This window comes from Tenebrio molitor, chromosome 7 (genome assembly GCF_963966145.1).
Source record: "Tenebrio molitor chromosome 7, icTenMoli1.1, whole genome shotgun sequence".
Classification (NCBI taxonomy): domain Eukaryota; kingdom Metazoa; phylum Arthropoda; class Insecta; order Coleoptera; family Tenebrionidae; genus Tenebrio; species Tenebrio molitor.
The window spans coordinates 2253745-2266694 of record NC_091052.1 but is presented as its reverse complement, the minus strand read 5'-3'; positions in this window follow the sequence as shown (position 1 = coordinate 2266694).

Below are 12950 nucleotides of genomic sequence, written 5' to 3'. Positions count from 1 at the left end.
TTATATTAAAGCATCTGGTTTCGTTTTATCAACTACAAAAATGATGAAATATACTCGTAGTTTTCCATTTAATGCAAACGAATATACCGTATGATCAAAAAGTCTTTGGATCAGGGTTGCCGTAGAATTAACAAGTTATCTATGAAATTATTTATTGCAATTATTTTTGACATTTACTTGACAACTTTCAAGTTAGCAGGTTATAATTCAAAATGTTTCAAAGAAAACATAATTTTTTTATTATTAAATCATACTACAGAACCTAATCGAAATCGTGGTGAAAATGGTAATTGGGTTTATTCGCCTCGCCTTTAAATGAGTTCCGTGAGAGATTAGCCCTACTGTAAAGTACATATAAAAACTAAGGGGTAGTAGAAGTAAATGATTCTATAGATGGTTTTTACATTTCATGGCTATCGCGATCCAAAGACTTGATCATACGATAGTTATTTACGTGACAAGTTCGGAAAGTTAGATTTTACTGGATGAGTAAGCTAGTAAGCAAGTCTACGACTCGTCCTGGTAGCTTACTTTTACAGTTATCTTGCTTTTACCCGTAGAGACTTTTATCTAAAGAATGTATCGTTTTAAAACTGTGGTGGTTTTAAAGTAATAATATTGCCTGTGTGTTACCTTAGTCAACAAACATTTTTCAATTTGTAAAAACAACGTTCGTGTTTGCAATTTTTCGTGAATTTCGGATTGAAAATGAGTGATGATAGTAATTTTGACTGTGAAAATAATATTAATAACGCCGCTAGAGCGTATTGTGACAACTTGCTACCTAATTTAGTATTTTCTATTTTATATTAATTAAAACCTCTTTCTATTCCATTTGTCTGATTTTTAAAACTTCTTGAATGTTTTGTCGGTAAATCTGACTTTCACATTTTCAAAATTGATACAATCAAAATTAAGGTTATTAATACATAAAGGTCGTTTTAGAATGTGTGACAGCACGATGACACTAATGTCCAAAATTTATTAATCGCGACTGTACAAAGAGACATCTCGTAAAATGAGTTTGAATAATAGTGTTTTACCGGAAAACGACTTAAAGATGAAGCAGAACAAGCTTTAAATAGCTTAATATCGGAAAAATCAAAAGACTCCGGGAGTCGGCTATGGGTCGTCCCGAGTGGCGCCGGGTTGGCTCCCAGTCGGTTCTGGGTTGACTCCGGGTTGAGTTCGGGTTGACTCCGGGTTGATTCCGGGTTGACCCCGGGTTGACTCCGGGTTGACTCATGGTCGATTCAGGGTTGACTACGGGTCGACCCCGGGTTGAGTCCGGATCTATTCCGGGATGACTGCGGGTTGACTCCGGGTCGACTCCGGGCCAAATCCGGGTTGACCCCCGGGTTGACGCTGGGTTGACTCCGGGTCGACACCGTATAGACTCCATGTCGACTCCGGGTTGAGTACGGGTCGACCCCGGGTTGACTCAAGGTCGACGCCGGGTTGACTCCGAAGCGAATCCGGGTCGACTCCGGGTCGACCCCGGGTTGACTCCGGGTAGACTCCGGGATGACTCCGGGTTGACTCCGGGTCGAACCAAATTGCGGTTAGTTATTATGAAGGATGAGTTGAATTCAGGTATAGGAAAAATTCCGGCCATAGACTCCATTTGCTGGTGTGGGAGCCAAAAATATGATTTTTTTCGGCTCAGAGAAGCGCCTTGACAGGAGCAATCCAACGGTGCAAAATTCATTGCCTAATGTGGCTTAATAATAGAGCTATGGGCGTTTAAATGATTTTGCGAAGTGAAAATTAGATAGAAGGGGGGTTTTCTTCCAAAAATTTTTTGTCGCCGATTCGAACCAAATTGCTCAGTTATTGTATAGGATGAGTTGAATTCAGGTATAGTAAAAGTTCCGGCCATTGAACCCATTTTTTGCCGTGGGAGCCAAAAATATGGATTTTTTGGTTTTTTGCGATTTTCTCTAAAATGAAAAAATCCATGTAATTTTTTTTTGACTCAGAAGAAGCGCCATGACAAGGGCAATCCAACGGTGCAAAACTCATTGCCATATGTTGCTTAATAAGGGAGCCATGGGCGTTTAAATGATTTTTCGAAGTGAAAATTATATAGAAGGGGGGGGTACGTGGTGTTTTTCGAAAAATTTTTTGTCGCCGATTCGAACCAAATTGCTGTCAGTTATTGTATAGGGTCAGTTGAATTCAGGTATAGTAAAAGTTCCGGCCATTGAACCCATTTTTTGCCGTGGGAGCCAAAAATATGGATCTTTTGGTTTTTTGCGATTTTCTCTAAAATGAAAAAATCCAGGTAAATTTTTTTCGACTCAGAAGAAGCGCCTTGACAAGGGCAATTCAACGGTGCAAAATTCATTGCCATATGTTGCTTAATAAGGGAGCTATGGGCGTTTAAATGATTTTCCGAAGTGAAAATTATATAGAAGGGGGGGGTACGTGGTGTTTTTCGAAAAATTTTTTGTCGCCGATTCGAACCAAATTGCTGTCAGTTATTGTATAGGGTCAGTTGAATTCAGGTATAGTAAAAGTTCCGGCCATTGAACGCATTTTTTGCCGTGGGAGCCAAAAATATGGATTTTTTGGTTTTTTGCGATTTTCTCTAAAATGAAAAAATCCAGGTAAATTTTTTTCGACTCAGAAGAAGCGCCTTGACAAGGGCAATTCAACGGTTCAAAACTCATTGCCATATGTTGCTTAATAAAGGAGCTATGGGCGTTTAAATGATTTTCCGAAGTGAAAATTATATAGAAGGGGGGGGTACGTGGTGTTTTTCGAAAAATTTTTTGTCGCTGATTCGAACCAAATTGCTGTCAGTTATTGTATAGGGTCAGTTGGATTCAGGTATAGTAAAAGTTCCGGCCATTGAACCCATTTTTTGCCGTGGGAGCCAAAAATATGGATTTTTTGGTTTTTTGCGATTTTCTCTAAAATGAAAAAATCCAGGTAAATTTTTTTCGACTCAGAAGAAGCGCCTTGACAAGGGCAATTCAACGGTGCAAAATTCATTGCCATATGTTGCTTAATAAGGGAGCTATGGGCGTTTAAATGATTTTCCGAAGTGAAAATTATATAGAAGGGGGGGGTACGTGGTGTTTTTCGAAAAATTTTTTGTCGCCGATTCGAACCAAATTGCTGTCAGTTATTGTATAGGGTCAGTTGAATTCAGGTATAGTAAAAGTTCCGGCCATTGAACCCATTTTTTGCCGTGGGAGCCAAAAATATGGATTTTTTGGTTTTTTGCGATTTTCTCTAAAATGAAAAAATCCAGGTAAATTTTTTTCGACTCAGAAGAAGCGCCTTGACAAGGGCAAATCAACGGTGCAAAATTCATTGCCATATGTTGCTTAATAAGGGAGCTATGGGCGTTTAAATGATTTTCCGAAGTGAAAATTATATAGAAGGGGGGGGTACGTGGTGTTTTTCGAAAATTTTTTTGTCGCCGATTCGAACCAAATTGCTGTCAGTTATTGTATAGGGTCAGTTGAATTCAGGTATAGTAAAAGTTCCGGCCATTGAACCCATTTTTTGCCGTGGGAGACAAAAATATGGATTTTTTGTTTTTTTGCGATTTTCTCTAAAATGAAAAAATCCAGGCAAATTTTTTTTGACTCAGAAGAAGCGCCATGACAAGGGCAATCCAACGGTGAAAAACTCATTGCCATATGTTGCTTAATAAGGGAGCTATGGGCGTTTAAATGATTTTCCGAAGTGAAAATTATATAGAAGGGGGGGGTACGTTGTGTTTTTCGAAAAATTTTTTGTTGCCGATTCCAACCAAATTGCTGTCAGTTATTGTATAGGGTCAGTTGAATTCAGGTATAGTAAAAGTTCCGGCCATTAAACCCATTTTTTGCGTGGGAGCCAAAAATATGGATTTTTTGGTTTTTTGCGATTTTCTCTAAAATGAAAAAATCCAGGTAAATTTTTTTCGACTCAGAAGAAGCGCCTTGACAAGGGCAATTCAACGGTGCAAAATTCATTGCCATATGTTGCTTAATAAGGGAGCTATGGGCGTTTAAATGATTTTCCGAAGTGAAAATTATATAGAAGGGGGGGGTACGTGGTGTTTTTCGAAAAATTTTTTGTCGCCGATTCGAACCAAATTGCTGTCAGTTACTGTATAGGATGAGTTGAATTCAGGTATAGTAAAAGTTCCGGCCATTGAACCCATTTTTTGCGGTGGGAGCCAAAAATATGGATTTTTTGGTTTTTTGCGATTTTCTCTAAAATGAAAAAATCCAGGTAAATTTTTTTCGACTCAGAAGAAGCGCCTTGACAAGGGCAATTCAACGGTGCAAAATTCATTGCCATATGTTGCTTAATAAGGGAGCTATGGGCGTTTAAATGATTTTCCGAAGTGAAAATTATATAGAAGGGGGGGTACGTGGTGTTTTTCGAAAAATTTTTTGTCGCCGATTCGAACCAAATTGCTGTCAGTTATTGTATAGGGTCAGTTGAATTCAGGTATAGTAAAAGTTCCGGCCATTGAACCCATTTTTTGCCGTGGGAGCCAAAAATATGGATTTTTTGGTTTTTTGCGATTTTCTCTAAAATGAAAAAATCCAGGTAAATTTTTTTCGACTCAGAAGAAGCGCCTTGACAAGGGCAAATCAACGGTGCAAAATTCATTGCCATATGTTGCTTAATAAGGGAGCTATGGGCGTTTAAATGATTTTCCGAAGTGAAAATTATATAGAAGGGGGGGGTACGTGGTGTTTTTCGAAAATTTTTTTGTCGCCGATTCGAACCAAATTGCTGTCAGTTATTGTATAGGGTCAGTTGAATTCAGGTATAGTAAAAGTTCCGGCCATTGAACCCATTTTTTGCCGTGGGAGACAAAAATATGGATTTTTTGTTTTTTTGCGATTTTCTCTAAAATGAAAAAATCCAGGCAAATTTTTTTTGACTCAGAAGAAGCGCCATGACAAGGGAAATCCAACGGTGAAAAACTCATTGCCATATGTTGCTTAATAAGGGAGCTATGGGCGTTTAAATGATTTTCCGAAGTGAAAATTATATAGAAGGGGGGGGTACGTTGTGTTTTTCGAAAAATTTTTTGTTGCCGATTCCAACCAAATTGCTGTCAGTTATTGTATAGGGTCAGTTGAATTCAGGTATAGTAAAAGTTCCGGCCATTAAACCCATTTTTTGCGTGGGAGCCAAAAATATGGATTTTTTGGTTTTTTGCGATTTTCTCTAAAATGAAAAAATCCAGGTAAATTTTTTTCGACTCAGAAGAAGCGCCTTGACAAGGGCAATTCAACGGTGCAAAATTCATTGCCATATGTTGCTTAATAAGGGAGCTATGGGCGTTTAAATGATTTTCCGAAGTGAAAATTATATAGAAGGGGGGGGTACGTGGTGTTTTTCGAAAATTTTTTTGTCGCCGATTCGAACCAAATTGCTGTCGGTTATTGTATAGGGTCAGTTGAATTCAGGTATAATAAAAGTTCCGGACATTGAACACATTTTTTGCCGTGGGAGCCAAAAATATGGATTTTTTGGTTTTCTGCGATTTTCTCTAAAATGAAAAAATCCAGGTAAATTTTTTTCGACTCAGAAGAAGCGCCTTGACAAGGGCAATTCAACGGTGCAAAATTCATTGCCATATGTTGCTTAATAAGGGAGCTATGGGCGTTTAAATGATTTTCCGAAGTGAAAATTATATAGAAGGGGGGGGTACGTGGTGTTTTTCGAAAATTTTTTTGTCGCTGATTCGAACCAAATTGCTGTCAGTTATTGTATAGGGTCAGTTGAATTCAGGTATAGTAAAAGTTCCGGCCATTGAACCCATTTTTTGCCGTGGGAACCAAAAATATGGATTTTTTGGTTTTTTGCGATTTTCTCTAAAATGAAAAAATCCAGGTAAATTTTTTTCGACTCAGAAGAAGCGCCTTTACAAGGGCAATACAACGGTGCAAAACTCATTGCCATATGTTGCTTAATAAGGGAGCTATGGGCGTTTAAATGATTTTCCGAAGTGAAAATTATATAGAAGGGGGGGGTACGTGGTGTTTTTCGAAAATTTTTTTGTCGCCGTTTCGAACCAAATTGCTGTCAGTTATTGTATAGGGTCAGTTGAATTCAGGTATAATAAAAGTTCCGGCCATTGAACCCATTTTTTGCCGTGGGAGCCAAAAATATGGATTTTTTGGTTTTTTGCGATTTTCTCTAAAATGAAAAAATCCAGGTAAATTTTTTTCGACTCAGAAGAAGCGCCTTGACAAGGGCAATTCAACGGTGCAAAATTCATTGCCATATGTTGCTTAATAAGGGAGCTATGGGCGTTTAAATGATTTTCCGAAGTGAAAATTATATAGAAGGGGGGGGTACGTGGTGTTTTTCGAAAATTTTTTTGTCGCCGTTTCGAACCAAATTGCTGTCAGTTATTGTATAGGGTCAGTTGAATTCAGGTATAATAAAAGTTCCGGCCATTGAACCCATTTTTTGCCGTGGGAGCCAAAAATATGGATTTTTTGGTTTTTTGCGATTTTCTCTAAAATGAAAAAATCCAGGTAAATTTTTTTCGACTCAGAAGAAGCGCCTTGACAAGGGCAATACAACGGTGCAAAACTCATTGCCATATGTTGCTTAATAAGGGAGCCATGGGCGTTTCAATGATTTTCCGAAGTGAAAATTATATAGAAGGGGGGGGTACGTGGTGTTTTTCGAAAATTTTTTTGTCGCCGATTCGAACCAAATTGCTGTCAGTTATTGTATAGGGTCAGTTGAATTCAGGTATAGTAAAAGTTCCGGCCATTGAACCCATTTTTTGCCGTGGGAGCCAAAAATATGGATTTTTTGGTTTTTTGCGATTTTCTCCAAAATGAAAAAATCCATGTAAATGTTTTTCGACTCAGAAGAAGCGCCTTGACAAGGGCAATCCAACGGTGCAAAACTCATTGCCATATGTTGCTTAATAAGGGAGCTATGGGCGTTTAAGTGATTTTCCGAAGTGAAAATTATATAGAAGGGGGGGGGTACGTGGTGTTTTTCGAAAATTTTTTTGTCGCTGATTCGAACCAAATTGCTGTCAGTTATTGTATAGGGTCAGTTGAATTCAGGTATAGTAAAAGTTCCGGCCATTGAACCCATTTTTTGCCGTGGGAACCAAAAATATGGATTTTTTGGTTTTTTGCGATTTTCTCTAAAATGAAAAAATCCAGGTAAATTTTTTTCGACTCAGAAGAAGCGCCTTTACAAGGGCAATACAACGGTGCAAAACTCATTGCCATATGTTGCTTAATAAGGGAGCTATGGGCGTTTAAATGATTTTCCGAAGTGAAAATTATATAGAAGGGGGGGGTACGTGGTGTTTTTCGAAAATTTTTTTGTCGCCGTTTCGAACCAAATTGCTGTCAGTTATTGTATAGGGTCAGTTGAATTCAGGTATAATAAAAGTTCCGGCCATTGAACCCATTTTTTGCCGTGGGAGCCAAAAATATGGATTTTTTGGTTTTTTGCGATTTTCTCTAAAATGAAAAAATCCAGGTAAATTTTTTTCGACTCAGAAGAAGCGCCTTGACAAGGGCAATTCAACGGTGCAAAATTCATTGCCATATGTTGCTTAATAAGGGAGCTATGGGCGTTTAAATGATTTTCCGAAGTGAAAATTATATAGAAGGGGGGGGTACGTGGTGTTTTTCGAAAATTTTTTTGTCGCCGTTTCGAACCAAATTGCTGTCAGTTATTGTATAGGGTCAGTTGAATTCAGGTATAATAAAAGTTCCGGCCATTGAACCCATTTTTTGCCGTGGGAGCCAAAAATATGGATTTTTTGGTTTTTTGCGATTTTCTCTAAAATGAAAAAATCCAGGTAAATTTTTTTCGACTCAGAAGAAGCGCCTTGACAAGGGCAATACAACGGTGCAAAACTCATTGCCATATGTTGCTTAATAAGGGAGCCATGGGCGTTTCAATGATTTTCCGAAGTGAAAATTATATAGAAGGGGGGGGTACGTGGTGTTTTTCGAAAATTTTTTTGTCGCCGATTCGAACCAAATTGCTGTCAGTTATTGTATAGGGTCAGTTGAATTCAGGTATAGTAAAAGTTCCGGCCATTGAACCCATTTTTTGCCGTGGGAGCCAAAAATATGGATTTTTTGGTTTTTTGCGATTTTCTCCAAAATGAAAAAATCCATGTAAATGTTTTTCGACTCAGAAGAAGCGCCTTGACAAGGGCAATCCAACGGTGCAAAACTCATTGCCATATGTTGCTTAATAAGGGAGCTATGGGCGTTTAAGTGATTTTCCGAAGTGAAAATTATATAGAAGGGGGGGGGTACGTGGTGTTTTTCGAAAAATTTTTTGTCGCCGATTCGAACCAAATTGCTGTCAGTTATTGTATAGGGTCAGTTGAATTCAGGTATAGTAAAAGTTCCGGTCATTGAACCCATTTTTTGCCGTGAGAGCCAAAAATATGGATTTTTTGGTTTTTTGCGATTTTCTCTAAAATGAAAAAATCCAGGTAAATTTTTTTCGACTCAGAAGAAGCGCCTTGACAAGGGCAATTCAACGGTGCAAAATTCATTGCCATATGTTGCTTAATAAGGGAGCTATGGGCGTTTAAATGATTTTCCGAAGTGAAAATTATATAGAAGGGGGGGTACGTGGTGTTTTTCGAAAATTTTTTTGTCGCTGATTCGAACCAAATTGCTGTCAGTTATTGTATAGGGTCAGTTGAATTCAGGTATAGTAAAAGTTCCGGCCATTGAACGCATTTTTTGCCGTGGGAGCCAAAAATATGGATTTTTTGGTTTTTTGCGATTTTCTCCAAAATGAAAAAATCCATGTAAATGTTTTTCGACTCAGAAGAAGCGCCTTGACAAGGGCAATCCAACGGTGGAAAATTCATTGCCATATGTTGCTTAATAAGGGAGCTATGGTCGTTTAAATGATTTTCCGAAGTGAAAATTATATAGAAGGGGGGGGGGGGGGGGGTTACGTGGTGTTTTTCGAAAAAATTTTTGTCGCCGATTCGAACCAAATTGCTGTCAGTAATTGTATAGGGTCAGTTGAATTCAGGTATAGTAAAAGTTCCGGCCATTGAACCCATTTTTTGCCGTGGGAGCCAAAAATATGGATTTTTTGGTTTTCTGCGATTTTCTCTAAAATGAAAAAATCCAGGTAAATTTTTTTCGACTCAGAAGAAGCGCCTTGACAAGGGCAATTCAACGGTGCAAAATTCATTGCCATATGTTGCTTAATAAGGGAGCTATGGGCGTTTAAATGATTTTCCGAAGTGAAAATTATATAGAAGGGGGGGGGTACGTGGTGTTTTTCGAAAAAAATTTTGTCGCCGATTCGAACCAAATTGCTGTCAGTAATTGTATAGGGTCAGTTGAATTCAGGTATAGTAAAAGTTCCGGCCATTGAACCCATTTTTTGCCGTGAGAGCCAAAAATATGGATTTTTTGGTTTTTTGCGATTTTCTCTAAAATGAAAAAATCCAGGTAAATTTTTTTCGACTCAGAAGAAGCGCCTTGACAAGGGCAATTCAACGGTGCAAAATTCATTGCCATATGTTGCTTAATAAGGGAGCTATGGGCGTTTAAATGATTTTCCGAAGTGAAAATTATATAGAAGGGGGGGGTACGTGGTGTTTTTCGAAAATTTTTTTGTCGCCGATTCGAACCAAATTGCTGTCAGTTATTGTATAGGGTCAGTTGAATTCAGGTATAGTAAAAGTTCCGGCCATTGAACGCATTTTTTGCCGTGGGAGCCAAAAATATGGATTTTTTGGTTTTCTGCGATTTTCTCTAAAATGAGAAAATCCAGGTAAATTTTTTTCGACTCAGAAGAAGCGCCTTGACAAGGGCAATTCAACGGTGCAAAATTCATTGCCATATGTTGCTTAATAAGGGAGCTATGGGCGTTTAAATGATTTTCCGAAGTGAAAATTATATAGAAGGGGGGGGTACGTGGTGTTTTTCGAAAAAATTTTTGTCGCCGATTCGAACCAAATTGCTGTCAGTAATTGTATAGGGTCAGTTGAATTCAGGTATAGTAAAAGTTCCGGCCATTGAACCCATTTTTTGCCGTGGGAGCCAAAAATATGGATTTTTTGGTTTTCTGCGATTTTCTCTAAAATGAAAAAATCCAGGTAAATTTTTTTCGACTCAGAAGAAGCGCCTTGACAAGGGCAATTCAACGGTGCAAAATTCATTGCCATATGTTGCTTAATAAGGGAGCTATGGGCGTTTAAATGATTTTCCGAAGTGAAAATTATATAGAAGGGGGGGGTACGTGGTGTTTTTCGAAAATTTTTTTGTCGCCGATTCGAACCAAATTGCTGTCGGTTATTGTATAGGGTCAGTTGAATTCAGGTATAATAAAAGTTCCGGACATTGAACACATTTTTTGCCGTGGGAGCCAAAAATATGGATTTTTTGGTTTTCTGCGATTTTCTCTAAAATGAAAAAATCCAGGTAAATTTTTTTCGACTCAGAAGAAGCGCCTTGACAAGGGCAATTCAACGGTGCAAAATTCATTGCCATATGTTGCTTAATAAGGGAGCTATGGGCGTTTAAATGATTTTCCGAAGTGAAAATTATATAGAAGGGGGGGGTACGTGGTGTTTTTCGAAAATTTTTTTGTCGCTGATTCGAACCAAATTGCTGTCAGTTATTGTATAGGGTCAGTTGAATTCAGGTATAGTAAAAGTTCCGGCCATTGAACCCATTTTTTGCCGTGGGAACCAAAAATATGGATTTTTTGGTTTTTTGCGATTTTCTCTAAAATGAAAAAATCCAGGTAAATTTTTTTCGACTCAGAAGAAGCGCCTTTACAAGGGCAATACAACGGTGCAAAACTCATTGCCATATGTTGCTTAATAAGGGAGCTATGGGCGTTTAAATGATTTTCCGAAGTGAAAATTATATAGAAGGGGGGGGTACGTGGTGTTTTTCGAAAATTTTTTTGTCGCCGTTTCGAACCAAATTGCTGTCAGTTATTGTATAGGGTCAGTTGAATTCAGGTATAATAAAAGTTCCGGCCATTGAACCCATTTTTTGCCGTGGGAGCCAAAAATATGGATTTTTTGGTTTTTTGCGATTTTCTCTAAAATGAAAAAATCCAGGTAAATTTTTTTCGACTCAGAAGAAGCGCCTTGACAAGGGCAATTCAACGGTGCAAAATTCATTGCCATATGTTGCTTAATAAAGGAGCTATGGGCGTTTAAATGATTTTCCGAAGTGAAAATTATATAGAAGGGGGGGTACGTGGTGTTTTTCGAAAATTTTTTTGTCGCCGATTCGAACCAAATTGCTGTCGGTTATTGTATAGGGTCAGTTGAATTCAGGTATAATAAAAGTTCCGGACATTGAACACATTTTTTGCCGTGGGAGCCAAAAATATGGATTTTTTGGTTTTTTGCTATTTTCTCTAAAATGAAAAAATCCAGGTAAATTTTTTTCGACTCAGAAGAAGCGCCTTGACAAGGGCAATTCAACGGTGCAAAATTCATTGCCATATGTTGCTTAATAAGGGAGCTATGGGCGTTTAAATGATTTTCCGAAGTGAAAATTATATAGAAGGGGGGGGTACGTGGTGTTTTTCGAAAATTTTTTTGTCGCTGATTCGAACCAAATTGCTGTCAGTTATTGTATAGGGTCAGTTGAATTCAGGTATAGTAAAAGTTCCGGCCATTGAACGCATTTTTTGCCGTGGGAGCCAAAAATATGGATTTTTTGGTTTTTTGCGATTTTCTCCAAAATGAAAAAATCCATGTAAATGTTTTTCGACTCAGAAGAAGCGCCTTGACAAGGGCAATCCAACGGTGGAAAATTCATTGCCATATGTTGCTTAATAAGGGAGCTATGGTCGTTTAAATGATTTTCCGAAGTGAAAATTATATAGAAGGGGGGGGGGGGGTTACGCGGTGTTTTTCGAAAAAATTTTTGTCGCCGATTCGAACCAAATTGCTGTCAGTAATTGTATAGGGTCAGTTGAATTCAGGTATAGTAAAAGTTCCGGCCATTGAACCCATTTTTTGCCGTGGGAGCCAAAAATATGGATTTTTTGGTTTTCTGCGATTTTCTCTAAAATGAAAAAATCCAGGTAAATTTTTTTCGACTCAGAAGAAGCGCCTTGACAAGGGCAATTCAACGGTGCAAAATTCATTGCCATATGTTGCTTAATAAGGGAGCTATGGGCGTTTAAATGATTTTCCGAAGTGAAAATTATATAGAAGGGGGGGGTACGTGGTGTTTTTCGAAAATTTTTTTGTCGCTGATTCGAACCAAATTGCTGTCAGTTATTGTATAGGGTCAGTTGAATTCAGGTATAGTAAAAGTTCCGGCCATTGAACGCATTTTTTGCCGTGGGAGCCAAAAATATGGATTTTTTGGTTTTTTGCGATTTTCTCCAAAATGAAAAAATCCATGTAAATGTTTTTCGACTCAGAAGAAGCGCCTTGACAAGGGCAATCCAACGGTGGAAAATTCATTGCCATATGTTGCTTAATAAGGGAGCTATGGTCGTTTAAATGATTTTCCGAAGTGAAAATTATATAGAAGGGGGGGGGGGGTTACGTGGTGTTTTTCGAAAAAATTTTTGTCGCCGATTCGAACCAAATTGCTGTCAGTAATTGTATAGGGTCAGTTGAATTCAGGTATAGTAAAAGTTCCGGCCATTGAACCCATTTTTTGCCGTGGGAGCCAAAAATATGGATTTTTTGGTTTTCTGCGATTTTCTCTAAAATGAAAAAATCCAGGTAAATTTTTTTCGACTCAGAAGAAGCGCCTTGACAAGGGCAATTCAACGGTGCAAAATTCATTGCCATATGTTGCTTAATAAGGGAGCTATGGGCGTTTAAATGATTTTCCGAAGTGAAAATTATATAGAAGGGGGGGGTACGTGGTGTTTTTCGAAAATTTTTTTGTCGCTGATTCGAACCAAATTGCTGTCAGTTATTGTATAGGGTCAGTTGAATTCAGGTATAGTAAAAGTTCCGGCCATTG